The sequence below is a fragment of the Passer domesticus genome, chromosome Z (assembly GCF_036417665.1).
Source record: "Passer domesticus isolate bPasDom1 chromosome Z, bPasDom1.hap1, whole genome shotgun sequence".
Classification (NCBI taxonomy): Eukaryota; Metazoa; Chordata; class Aves; order Passeriformes; family Passeridae; genus Passer; species Passer domesticus.
The window spans coordinates 43,516,048-43,530,110 of NC_087512.1; the positions used below are offsets into that span (position 1 = coordinate 43,516,048).

General features: G+C 37.9%; 1 protein-coding gene across 5 annotated transcripts in view; it reads right to left on the reverse strand.

The window, feature by feature from the left end:
• CDC42SE2 (CDC42 small effector 2) overlaps positions 1–14,063 on the reverse strand; it is an 83,389-nt gene that overhangs the window by 19,698 nt on the left and 49,628 nt on the right. The window lies entirely within an intron of this gene.

The window sequence follows — 14,063 nt, forward strand, 5'->3', positions numbered from 1 at the left end:
AGCAAATAGCCAAGACAATTTAGCAAGAGATGGCCCAGTAGGTATTTTAGAGATCTTTACACATCGAGCCTGTACACAGCATGGCTAGAAGCATCTCTGGGAGAGCAGTCTACCAGTAAGTCTTAAGGAATGTTCAAATCAGGAGCTGTGCTTAGATTTAGATTAGCTTTCAGCTCAGCTTTTGACATATTCAGAATAGTAACTAACACAAAAGCCTGTGCCTGACGTGTGGCAAATATCCCCAAATGAGAGAAGGGAAGTTGCTCAGGAACCAATTAACAAGTTCCAACAGAAGCATGGCAGCAAATGAGGAGCAACACAGTGTGGCATTGAAAATCTGTGGGTTCAAAAGACAGACAATATAGACAAAAGAACATTGTGTAGGAAAACTAGTCAAGCACTGTAAGCCTACATATTTTATTACAACAAGGAACATAAAAAGGAAGCCCTTTCAAGAAGTGACCTGCTTCCCTTGGCAAAACAAAGGAATCTCTACTGCCTTGTCCCATGTCCCATCAAAAGGAAAACACCAGTTCCAAACATGTACAGACTTTTTGTGTAGTCTTGCTGAGGCATGCCACAATTCCAAAGGCTTTGAGTGCAAACAATCACTACTATTTCAATTTCATCTCATAAGGAAGAACCTCATATTCCTAATTTGTCCTATTCTACTCCTCTAAATTCAGTGTTATTGAAAATATATATTCAGGAGCAGTAGCAGTAGCTTCTTACTGTTCCACTAGCTGCACTACAGAAATGTTGTTAAGTCAGGTACATTCACTAATCAATTTACTGCTACAATCACTAGTAGTATCAACAACATCACACCATCATTAATAGAGGAAATGTTGGCTGTTCATACTACTCAGGAGAACCTTCCTATTTACTAATCAATTTCTGTGGCAGCCTACCCTTCCGTATCTTGCAGGTTCTTAGCACCAAGTTATCCATGATAAATCTATTCCTGCAAAAGCAGATTTTCTATTATTGTCTATGTCTCCTACTTGTATATTTTTTGATACCATTACATACAATTCCTTCAGCCTAATACTGACAATTCTGAAGCTGAATTCACTGTAGAAATCCAGGAAATATATAGTGTGGTTTTCTCAGTGTGTCAAATCTAGTGATCTTACAAGAATAAAATCAAATATTGGAGCATCTTATAACAGGAAGAATAGGAAAGCATGGTTTCCTATTGACAACTGCACAGGAAGCTTTGGCATTGCAACATTGAGCACCATGGAGATATCTAAGATTCTTCCAGGTTCATGCATTATTGGCAACTTCAGGGCAACTGCTTCCCTGTTCCACAAGTGTAGTCAGCTTCTACCAAAACCAAGATACACCCAACATCAGCTTTTGGCTACAGATTTGCAGTGACTGGCAGTTAAAGTAAGAATGAAGAGTAAAAAGAACAACAAACATACACAGCAAAATCAGGTCTTCTGAAGAGCTGCTGGCTGGGCATTTTTAAACTGGCTGCACAATAATAACTGCACATTATTTATAGCAAGGATTTTTCATTTAACTCTTCAGCAAATGCAACCATGTAATATCTAAAAAGACAAAACATAACTCCATTTTCCTAACAACTAGAATTATGAATACAGAATTGAATAGTAATTTTTGGTAGGAAGATAGATATTGTTCCTAAATTAAAGAAAAATGCCAACAACCAAGACAAAATATTACCACCACCACTCTGTGTTTCATAACCTGAAACAGGACAGGTACTCTTTACTGACACCCAGGTTTTCAGTGGACTATGGTACCTATGCCAATTAAAAGAAAAAAAAGCTTTGAACCACTGGCTTGGCAGCATGACAACTGCCAAATCTTGACCATTTTTGATTATTTTAGGATAATGCTACACTGTCATCTGGCTATACCACCCACAAACACATTTCCATGATCAAGGCACAGAATTTGCAAGAATTGAATTTTCTTACCAGATTTCCTGCATGTTTTCTATGCCTAAACCTCGCTTCACTATCTCACCAGGTTTCCCTGAACATCCGTCAATGTCCTTAAACAGAGGCATTAGAGTGGCCACCTACAACTGCTGTCATGTACAGACATTGACACGACTTTACCAACTGTGGTAAAGTTTTCAACTATGGAGAGATGTATACTACATCAAAATAATTTAGGGCAATAATTGACTCTTGGTTTTCTCTAATGATGTTATCATCATTACAGACAACTTTAAATGTAACATCTAAGTCATGAAGTTCATTTTAATGCATACTGAAAATGCAAACACATTTTGAGTACAATTTTAAAATCCAGTATTTGTCAAAACTCAGGGGAAAAAACATTCTCCACTAAGAACACAAAAGGTTTGCTTTTCAGCTGCAAAGCTAAGAAAAAAAAAAAAAAATCAGGATTCAGCATTATCATGAGAGTTAACATACCCTCTTAGGGATTACTACATAAACATATTGAGAAATTCAAACCTTTCTGCCCTTCCCAATAGCTCCCCAGCAATGTTTACTTTCAGACCGCTCTTCTAGGTTCAGGAATTGTATAGTTACAGTTAATTTTCTTTTCAAGAAACTAAACCACATAAACTCACGTGTGGCTGTTTATCTGGGATAACAGTAAAATCACAAACCATACCACAGTCTGCACATCCTACAGAATTTCTTGTCTTAGGTATTATAAAAACAAGTAAGTGTTTGCTATGTTTGGGCATAAAAAATACTTTGTCAGTAATACTCACCCCTGCAATGCCTGCAGAGCCAACATTGCTAAGAACCTAATCTGAATTATATTCTTTCTTGGGCATGACCAAATTATTTACTAAATTCCAGTGAGCTGAAGCAGGGGGATTATTCACAGAAAGCTTACTGTACCAGTGTGGGAAAAAGATTCAGCTTGACTCTCTGAACACAGTGGGAGCTTGCAGAGCTGGCAACTGGAAGTTAAAACGTGATTCCTTGTCAGAGTCAACCACTTGATGTACATTTTAGTGATCAACAAACAACTTTAGGGTAAAATAGCTTTTTGAGGTGTCTCAGAGTATCCTTCAAAGGGAAAAGTTTGCTGGTCATTTAGATGAAAGTTACAAACACACCAATACCAAATAAAATCTCACTCCCTTTACCATTTTTCTTTCCTTTTCACTGGGGAATAAAGTGAGCTGACTAATTCTAGGACACTAAATTATATAAATTGTTATGTAATGTATGGTTTTGTAGGGTACCTGGTCACTTTTCCTATCCTAAAGATAGATCAGACTGGTGCAAGACTTCCGTTTTCTCTTACTAAACAAAGTGAACATTATTTACACAGGTGTCTAGTTTAGAGGCACTGAGAAACAGACAAAGATATTGCAAATCATGATTTTGGTGATATGAGATATTGCAAATCATGATTTTGGTGATATGAAACATGCTACTAATATACCAGGAGAATAATTTCACTGACTCGGACAATGATCATAGTTGTAAGGTGTTACAGCATTTGTTTTGCAGCACTTATGTCAGGTGAATATTGTTCCTGTCAGAAATCCTTCTTGTTCTATAATCTTATTAGATACAAAAAAGCTATTCACAATGAATATCTAGTAAGTAAAAAAAAACAAACAAACAAACAAAAAACCCCCAACAACAACAACAAACTAACCAAAACACCCAAAGCAAACCACATAATCCAGAATTAGCATTATCCATTTTCAAATCTAGCTAGAATACATTTTTGCCTTAGCACCCAAGATGAGCTGCCTTCAAAGAAAACCATGATGCTTCTACACATGCCCCATAGAAACTACTAATAAGCTTCCAAGAGTATCTTTGCAGTCAGCAGGATCCCAGGGAAGCACCAAGGAAAAAACTCTGGCAGCTGGGTTTTGCTGTAATTCAGCAGATTATCCCAAAACACCCACAAAAGAACCCAAAGCAAACAAAACAACCCCACCAACTAAGCAACAACAAGAAAACCCCAACAGAAAAAAACCAAAAAACCCATCACTACCACCAACAAAACCTCAGCCAAAAACCCCCCAAAAACCAACAAAAAATCCCAACCAACCAAAACAGACCAAACAAAAATCAACCAAACAGTAAAATCCAGCCTACAATACAACAAATATTTTCACAAATCCGAAAAAAATTACTTTGGTATGTAGAAGAAGTTTACATCCTGCAGAAATCCCCAGAGCATTCAGCTCTTTAAACAGAATCAGCCAACACACATCTTTGTACCTCAGTCAATTTTTTGTCAGGTTTTAATCTAGGTGTGTATGTATGAAAAAGTGTAAACTTCCTCTTCATTGTCTTCTCTGTGTAGGAATATTAATCTTCTTTTATAATGGAAATGTTGGCATTTTATTCCTGTGTTTAAAACAGGAGCTGAACCTCAGTGATGTGAGATGCACGGCACATGTTTTGTTTCTTTAGGGGTAGGACCACGCAAAGAGGCTTCAACTGCATCCTTGCTAGTTTTCCAGCAGTCATTTTAATCCATGCTTTCATTACAACCACACTTTTTAAAGGTTTTTAAATAGTATTTAAAAGCAATAATTAAGTAGCACACACACAGATCTTATTTCTTTATTCCCTAAACTACACAGATTGAAGCTTTGTTCCCTCCTCCTGTAAATTCTCCTTTCTTTGCATTATGAACCCAAAAGTCATTTCACTTTTAAAATTTTGTTCCGATGTTAAAAAGAGAAAACATGCATTTGTGATATTCTTCCATGGAGAGTAAAAGGCCTGTGAGATCTTTCGCCTGCTATTCTGTGCATCAGCATACCTACTTTTGTATTGGCATTTTTCCATGCCTCCCAAGTTCAGCAATGCCAAGCGGCTGCCACAGCAATCCAGTATGTTGCATATGTGCATGTATGTGCGTGTGTGTTTACATATCCTAGCATATTTCTTTGGAATTGTGCCTGGCAGAATTTATTCTCCCATTTAACAGTAATCCTTGATTTGACCACCATCCAATAGCCTAGGAATTAAATGGGGTTTTAGTAACTGCAGTACAATAGGCTGTATTTAAAGTAATATTTGTTCCAAACAGAGTAAAATAGGACATGTCCTATATAGATTTGACTCTAGTCTTTCAAGAAATATACTTGAAGTGGATTTCAGCTTGTAAGCCACCTACATTTAGAATATATATCATAAGTGTAATTTTCTTCCAAAAGTAATACACTCCTTTGATACAGAGCTCCAATTCCCAGTTGAACACAGGCATATCAGCTTTCTTTAGGCAATTTAATCCCTGAAAGCATCAGCTTTTCCGTTCACAAAATAAAAAAAAAAGTATCCCAAAAGATAAGTTTTATGCAAATATATATAATGAGATTAATAGCTACATTTTATGTAACTTTCTTTCTTAAAATTTATTTCCCCCCTCTAAAGGGGGGAAACAGTACTTTAAGTTTTAGCTTTCACAGTTTTAGATTCTGTGCTGCCTAGGTGTGTAGCTCTGAGCTTCATATTAAGTGCTACTAAGTTCTCTTCACAGAAGAGGCAGACAAAACAATCCTTTTCCAGCTTGAAACCAACTGTTACAAGTTTCAGTCCCAAAAATGTAAGAGTGGACTGAAGAGAGAAACAAGAAGGATGGGACTTCATAACCTGAAGCTGTAACTGGACAATTAACTCCAATATGCAAATGGACCAAAACTTATAGAAGCGTGAGACCTTGTGACCAGTTGTCTATTTTGGGTCCATCTCAGATGTAGCCCTGGCCAGGTTCTGGTACTGCCCAAGGTGTATCCACTAAGGCCTTTTAATGAATACCTACTTTATTCCTTTAGCTCTATCCAGTCTCTGTTGCAGATCAGCCTCCCAAGACATCAGCTCCATGTCTAAAATTCTATCATTCTGGTGTAATCTCCAGTTAACATCTATTCATAAATCCTGCTGGAAGTATTTTCTTCCATTTTATTCAAATGAGATTTGTTTTTCACTATGTCATGCTTTATGTCCCAATTTTTCTGTTCTTTCCTAATTTAAGGTCACAGGTTCTGAAGCCACTGATGGACCACCATGCAGTTTCCAAATAACCTGCCTGACATTTTCCAGCCGTAAAACAAGAATTGCAATGTCGAACCTTCAAATGAGTCAAGCCTGAACTGCAAGAAAACAGAACTCAGCACCAGAGACAGAACTGGAGGGTTTCAGTGAAGGTAAGACTAAGGCAAGTTTTGGTGTGCTAAGTTTAGTTTAGTTTTGCTAAGGCACACCAAAACTACTTGGGGCTGTCTGAGGCCAGAATAAAAGAATGCTAAATTTCCAGAGCATTTACCTACACTCAGCAGTCATGACACACACTGCCCATGGGAAATGTTTTTACTTTTTAATTAAGTACAGTACTTTCAAAGGTCACAATTTCTTTTAACAAATATGAAGTACAAAGTTTTGTGTTATGCCATATCCCACTCAGAGAGGTGGATGTAAACCAGAGGGCATGCAGACACTGATAAGCAACAATCAAGAACTATTTCCTCCTGTGCACTGTGATGAGACGAGCTCTGTATGTCTGGTCCAGAGATGGAAAACTCCAGCTGGCTGAACAGTAGAGCATGAATGCTACCCTGTGTCAGCAAAGAAAGACTGGTCCAGGCAAACTTAAAAACACAAATCACAATTTGGGCTCAATAAATTTCTCATTCTCTGGAGATAAGGCAGCCACATACCAACTTGAAACCATCTTGAGCAGATGAGAAACACATAAATCGAATGTGCCAAAGATAAGGCAAAATTAAAACAGTCTGATTTGAGAGGATCCCAGTACCAAAACTTACGAACTGTGAAGTAGGTGGTTCTTTAAGATACACTATCAAGAAGAACATCAAGGGTGGTTATGTTCACCCCGAAAAAGTTATACCACAAGCCAGGGAAAAGAAATTAAGACCCTAACCATGCTAAAGACAACATATTATAAATATAAATCCAGACTATCTTCTAAGCCTGAGCAATCTAAATTGACAATTGCAGTAAGAGAGACAATGTAGTTTAAACTATTTTTAAAAATTCCATGTGAGCCTCATCCTTATTAATGTCAAATCACTTTCAGAGCATGACATATCAACAAATCACTGGGTGTTACACATTCATCTGAGAGAGTAAACACAAAGAGAGATGGTATCTTTCCTTGGCTACAGTTAACTACAGCTCTCTTGAGGATACATCCAAGTAACTAAAAAAACTCTCTAAAATTATTTGACAAACAAAAAATACCAGTGGGTTCAGAGAGTCATTACTTCCCTAAATCTGCATCCCAGTGCAGTTGACAGCTTCAGCTTTTCTGCCCTGCCTACACTCTCCTATTCTCCTCACTCTGGAGACTATCCTCCTGTGGCAGGATATTCACCCAGAATTACAGCAGTCAGCATTTTAGAGTGATCAGCTAAGCCACTCTGAAGACAAAGGCAAGAAAATAATTACAACTGATTACCTATTAAATTCTCTGACTATCTTATAAATTCAGGATATATGAGAATAGTGAAGAATAGCATTATTGTAAGTAAATGGGAACTTTGGTATCATGCATATCTCCTGTGTCAGTAAGTGTCATGACAGGAACTGCAGAACCAGAGGTTTGAGGAACAGTCCGAAAAAGGAAAACTTTCAGCATTATGAAATGCTAATGTTGGGAATTGAAAATGCAAATGCAGGCAAAGATCTTTAAAACCGCAGTTTAAAAATACATATTTTTTGAGTTGCATATTGGTCTTAAGAATTATCACCAACAGAGTATCTGAGATCCATTCCATTAAAGTTACAATAAAAATACAGTCAGATATCAGCAGAAAAAGCTTCTAATCTCAATACTCCCTTTCATATCAAAAGCAGCCATAGCCAAAAGGCTGAACAAGTAGCTTTAGGGCAACGACTGACTTCTCTATTCACTAACAAAAAGCATCCTTCCAAACAGTGCCAGTGAAAGTGCACATCTCTCAGGCTATGTCCAGATTACCCCTGCCTCTAGCTGTTGGCAAGTAGAAATGCCCCTAAATCTTCATGCTTCCCGATCTCCCCGCTCTGATGTGAAAGGCAGAATGGGATAAAACAGCTGAACTGACAAACACTAGAGCTAAGGCAAACCAAAAACACCAGAGCTTTATAGCTTCAAGTTCCATTAGAAATATAGAAAAATTACAAAAAATTGCATTGGAAATGCTTCAGCACAATCTCCAAGGGTGCTTGCAAAACTATCAACTTTTGCTAGGCAGCATCAACTAGTTCTTGCGGAAGCTCCTTTTGTCAGTGACTCATACCAGGATTTTGCTGTTGAAAATGTCTTCTCACTGAAAAATTTGGAGATTTAAGAGAAATAAGAAACAAGAAATTCAAGGGCTCTAGCACTGGTGTCAAGATCAACAAATAGCACAATCTACTTCCTGCCCATGCTTAGGTGGAAAGCCTGAGCTCTGTGGTGCCTGCAGATATTAAAAGCATACTACGTCCTTCTTCAAGTATGTTGAAAATGGCAAGACACATTATCATCAACAGAAAGTTGACATAATTCTTGTTTCCAACCTCCTTCAAAGAGCTATTTTCCATGTCATCAACTAGTATCATATTAAGCAAATAGCATAAATGCAGCTAATGAAGGGCTAAAAATTTCACAGCCATAATAACAGAACATAAAACATTCAGTTAATTTTCATTCAGGTATTTATATATAAACACAAAACACTTCCTTTGTTTTCTTTGTAAACAGTTTAATACCTGAACATCTCCAAAAATATTTCAAGATGTGTAGAGGCTAATTTAAAGGTAAAAGAAAAATCTAGAGCAGCTCTATCAGGCTGAAAGCCATACAAGCAGATCACATTTTATAAATAAAAGCCAATGATTTTGCTGCATTTTTGATTCTGCTCCCTTTGATAATGTATTCCCTCAAGGTACTTCTGACAACAGCACTGAATAGGAAAAAGAAAGAATTTCAAGCCTCTAAACTGGCAGCTCAAAACGTAACTCAGTAGGGTAACTGTGAAATCTGAGGACGCTCTAAGGTTGTCATCTTTTACATGAGTCTTTCTTAGGATTACTGAATACGGTAGAATGATTGAATTTAATGAAAAAGAAAGCCTGAATTTTAGGTATTTTATACCAGAAGCTGCACTTGCACAGAGCAGCTGTACTGAACACAGAGCCTGAACCAGTATTTCAAGTAGCAAGGTGGTATGTGGGCCTGCTGGGGGAGTGACCTATTCTGCAACTACAAGGCATATGGATGTGCCTTATGAATGTTTAATGAATGAATGTTTAATTCTCCCTTTTAACTGCTGCATAAATTGCAGTGTTAGATGTATCCTTAGCTGTATGTCCTGTAGGACTCCTTCTCCGGAAAGGAAGCTAGGGATGACAACATCCAGCCATGGATAATTTCCTCAGGTAACTAGGGTTAGGATAATTTAGGTCTTCTGAAACATCCAGCATTCAGTTACACAGCAGTATTGCACAGGACTTTTTCCTGCCTCTCTTTTAAGACTGGCTTCCCCACTCTAAATACCTACCTGTTGATCCTCTTTCATACATCAGAAAAGACACTAAACAAACTTCACTTTCCAAACCACTTTAAACATTCATGGCATAGCATGTAACAAAACACTAATACCCCCTTGAGAAAACACAAAATGGGAATCATCTAAAACAAGAGGCAAGCAACAAAACATCAACAAATTAACTAGGGAAGGAAGTGTGGAGCCAGAAGTAAGAGAGCACAGTTTATTCTTTTGTAGCAAGGTCAAAGCAAACTGAAAAGCTCAGCTGTACTGAGTTTTGGCCCAAATCAGGTGGGAGTGCACCAGATCATGACCAAAGGCTTCTCAGACCAAAAATTAACTTTGCAAGTTAAAAATGGACAGACCAGGAAGAAAGCAGTATAGGAAAATAACAGATTCCTGGTGTAGGTAACAAGCTTAGCCTAAAAAAGAAACCATGGACACTTCCTCTAAAAACCTGCAAGATTTCTAAGCTTCTGTTACCAAGCAATACATCTAGTAGTGGGAATTTGGCAGAGTTTAGTGAAACTTAGCAGTGGAGAGATGATAGCATAGAGGAAGTACGTGAAAAATTACTGATCTTGCACTAGGAAACAAAATCAGCTTACAGAACCTATAAAGGATATCAGTGGGAGGTGTAAGAAAACGTACAACCACAGAAAGTGCTACTTCTCCCAAAACAAAAGTCTGATCATAAGAAACTGAATTCAGGCTACTTAAACCACCAAGAAAATCTGGACATAGTTATTAATAGATTAGTATCTACTCCTTGGTATCATGAAAACCGATATGAAAGCAACTACTTGACTAGTGGTAAAATACATTATGAATAAAAAAACCCAAAAAACAACAGGGTGATACAATAACACTCTCCCTTGCCTTTTGTTTGGATTCTACTGTGGTAAGAACCTCAGGCTACTAAGAAACCACCAAAAGGAACATGCTTTTTTCAGCTGCATCTCTAATTAGTTTCATTGCTTTGAATACCTGCTTTCTTAAATTTATCACTCCATTTCAGAGAAGCTTAGAGCTTCCAACATGTGCCTTCTGCAATCATGAGAACTGGATACAGTTTTGGATACACCAAGTGAAATATTTAGCAACCAAAGTAACATTTAGGAGAGAGAATAGAACACTGCTTTCCAAGACAGGTGCTTTATTTCACAGCAGCATGGTGCATACAATTAGCACTGACAAAAGACTAAAAGCTGTGCCAAAACAGATTTCACTATAAGATGATGGTAATACTTGAACACTGTCTTTGATTTAAAGAACCACAAAGAACACTAGTATATAACTGTAACATTGTTACTGTTCTGCTCTGGGGTATGCTATTCACAAAGTAATGTGTTCTTATTGTGCTTCCATAAGAATGACTGAAAGGACTTGTGCAGTTTCTCATGTTAAGTGCACTATAGCTGAAAAAAAAATATAGATGCTGTATTTGACCATTTCAAATGTAGTACGCTAGAATTTTGCCAGCAAAATTCTGAAAGCAGGGACAATTCTGGCATCCTGGATTTCAAGAGAGAATGAAACTCCTTAGCTCAATGGATGATAAAAATACCACAGAAACATGAAACTACTAAGACTTTCTTTTTATTTCCCCCTCTGGCAAGAAGGGTTATCATTTATGTCACTATCCACGACATTAAAGGTGCCTCAGATATCAGCACCTGCCAAAGATACAGAGAAAAAAAAAAATCATCATTTCAGAACATGTCCCCTGGCAGAAGGAGGGGACCCAGGAGATACAGGGGAGAATGGAAGCAGGTTACTACTGCTTGTGGTGACAGGCAAGTTCCCTCACAGACTGCCTCGCCTTCCCGAGTGCTCTTACACTACAGGCATGAGGCCCTGGAACAGGATGGACAGACGACTAATGATGTGGGCAAGGTTTTCCTGCTGTGCTGATCCTCCTTCCTCTACTGAACAGTGACAGGACCTGAGGGAACACATGAAGATGTGTCAGGGAAAGTATGGGCTGGATATAAGAAAAGATTCTTCACCAGAGGGTGAATGTGCACTGGAAGAGGCTTCCCAGGGAAGTGGTCACAGCACCAGCCTGACAGAGTTCAAGAAGCATTTGGACAACACTCTTGAGCACACAGAGTGAATTTTGGGGCTGTCCTGCACAGGGCCAGGAGTTGGACTTCATGACCATTTTGGGTCACTTCTGACTCAGGATATTCTGTAATAAATATAAGTTTAAAAACAGAAGGAACATTTTCAACATTGATCAGAACAATTACCAAATTAACTTCCTGCTTTCAAGGTCTATTTTGAGAGGCTGGTGGTTGTTGGTGTTGCCACAAGACCGTATTAGTCCTTCCCCAGAAGAAGGTCACTCACCATGTAATGGCTGAACATGAAATGGCTGGGACACTTAGGCAGGCCATGAAACTGGTTGAAATGCAGGAGTTAAAATGAAAGAAGGCACATGAAAGGAGTAAGACTGGGCAGATTAGGCACTTCTCAGAAACTGAACTCAACTGACAAGTTGAATGCACAGCAAGGGACAGACACACAACTTTTATCCAAGTTTGCATGTTTCACTTAGTTTATGATATAATGGGGAAATATATAACAGTATTTTGGGACTAAAACCTGTAATGTTTTTCAGGAAGTCTCTCAAACATGCAAGCACACAACATCTGCAGAGACAGGGAAAACTGCTTGCTTATCACTTGTCTCATTTATCAGACTCATTTGCCTTGGAGTTACAGTACATGCTTTGCTATTTGTCAGAAATGGAAAACATTCCTGTACTTACTCAGAGGCATAAGTGTCTGATTAAACACTCCACTTAGTGCAACCGAGCATGGCAGAACAAGTGCTGTACAACACAACACAGTAAAATGAGATGAGTAACTGCAGGGAAAGGACAACTAAGTGCCTTTTGTCAAGCATGCCAAGAAGGGCACATATCTCTTTTTTTTGAGACACACCCCGAAGAATTTTGGCACTTTTTAACAAGCAAGTCTCCTAGAACACTTGAAAGGCACATTTCAGAAACTAGGATAGTGCTCAACAACATGCTATTAGGATCTTAAACACAAGGATGGTTTTAATTATCAAGCCAATGCACACCACTGTATCAGCAGAAACATAGTGGGTTGCTTCCCTTTCCTCCACTTTCCATGTACAATCTCCAGCTGCTTGATGAGGCATTACTCACAGATCACTGTATTAACTAACGTATGTGGATTTCTTGGGCAGTAACTTAGATCATAGAACTCGAGCCAAGATTTTTTTAAGGACTGAGCCTCGGGATTCTCAAAAACAAAGAGAATATGCCATTTGGCTATCTGAAATACTTTGAACTGTCACATCTTATTCAAATATGCTCAAAACCAGAGATAAATAACCTTGGCTCCATATGAGCACAGCTAACATTTTAAAGGACTGCATGGTATCCAAGAAAGAGAGGAGGATCACAGCTTCCCATCCTGGTATCCCTGAGTTCGTCTCCCACAACTCTGCTTGACTAAGACTGAAATAAAGTTTCACTCATTAATTCAAAATGTTAATGGTCACACTTCAATATCTGCATGCCATCAGTCTGGCATTCAGGCTCTGTGCAAAGACAATGCCTAATGTGAGGTGTTTTTTCCCAATCCTTTAGTTTCCCTAAAACCAAATATTAGCAGCTGAGCACATTGATGTGTGTGGCTTCTTTATTCACTCTGGGTTTCTCTTGGTTACTTGTAATACTACCAGCAGTAAGTAGGGCTTTTTTCTTATGTTTGTAAAACTACTGTATGACCACTGTAATTTCTATAGATTCACTTAGCTTGATCTGGATATCACATCATAAAATTATCTTTCTCACAGTCCTAACCATATTCTTGGTTAATGCCACCTTCGTACAAGCAGAATTTCTGCCAACAGCACTGGACTCAGAAACATACTCTAAAGGTACTTAAAAATATATGAAAACAAAGAATATTTCTGTATCTTCTGTTTTCCTAACATATGCTTTGAAATTTTCTTTTATCTAACCATTTGCTATATAGTTTTACACATAACAGCCATTTTTAATTCTATTTTTAAATAAGTATTTATAATATGAATGCATCCCTTCACTCTTCAAAGATTTAATCTAAAAACTAACCTAATAGTTAAAGGTGAAATCCTTTTTTGAATTAAGGTGGTGGAGGATGGGATTTCACTTTGGACTTTTTAATGTAATCATTTTCTTGTACCATCATTGTCTAGCTACACCCAAAGGCAGGCCTTAAGTCATATAAAAGTGAGAACATTTACATATCACACTAAGAAGTTATTTACTCTAGAAAGACTGTTTACATCCTCATCACCCTTTTCCCTTCCCCTCCTTTTCAATTCCAACAAATACAGGCTCTTTCCAAAGGCTTTGGACAGATTCAGTCTCAAGGACAGGAAAGTAACAGCAGTTTAGAACAGACTTTTTTGATCTGCATCAAGGCAGGTTATCAGTTAAGTGCTTAGTTCTTACCAAGGCTGGCCAAACAGCCCTAATCTAGTAATAAAAAAAAGTAACATAAGAAAACCAATAAATGTGAACAATTTAGTTAATTATATAAAAACAAAGCAGTGCCAATATTCATAC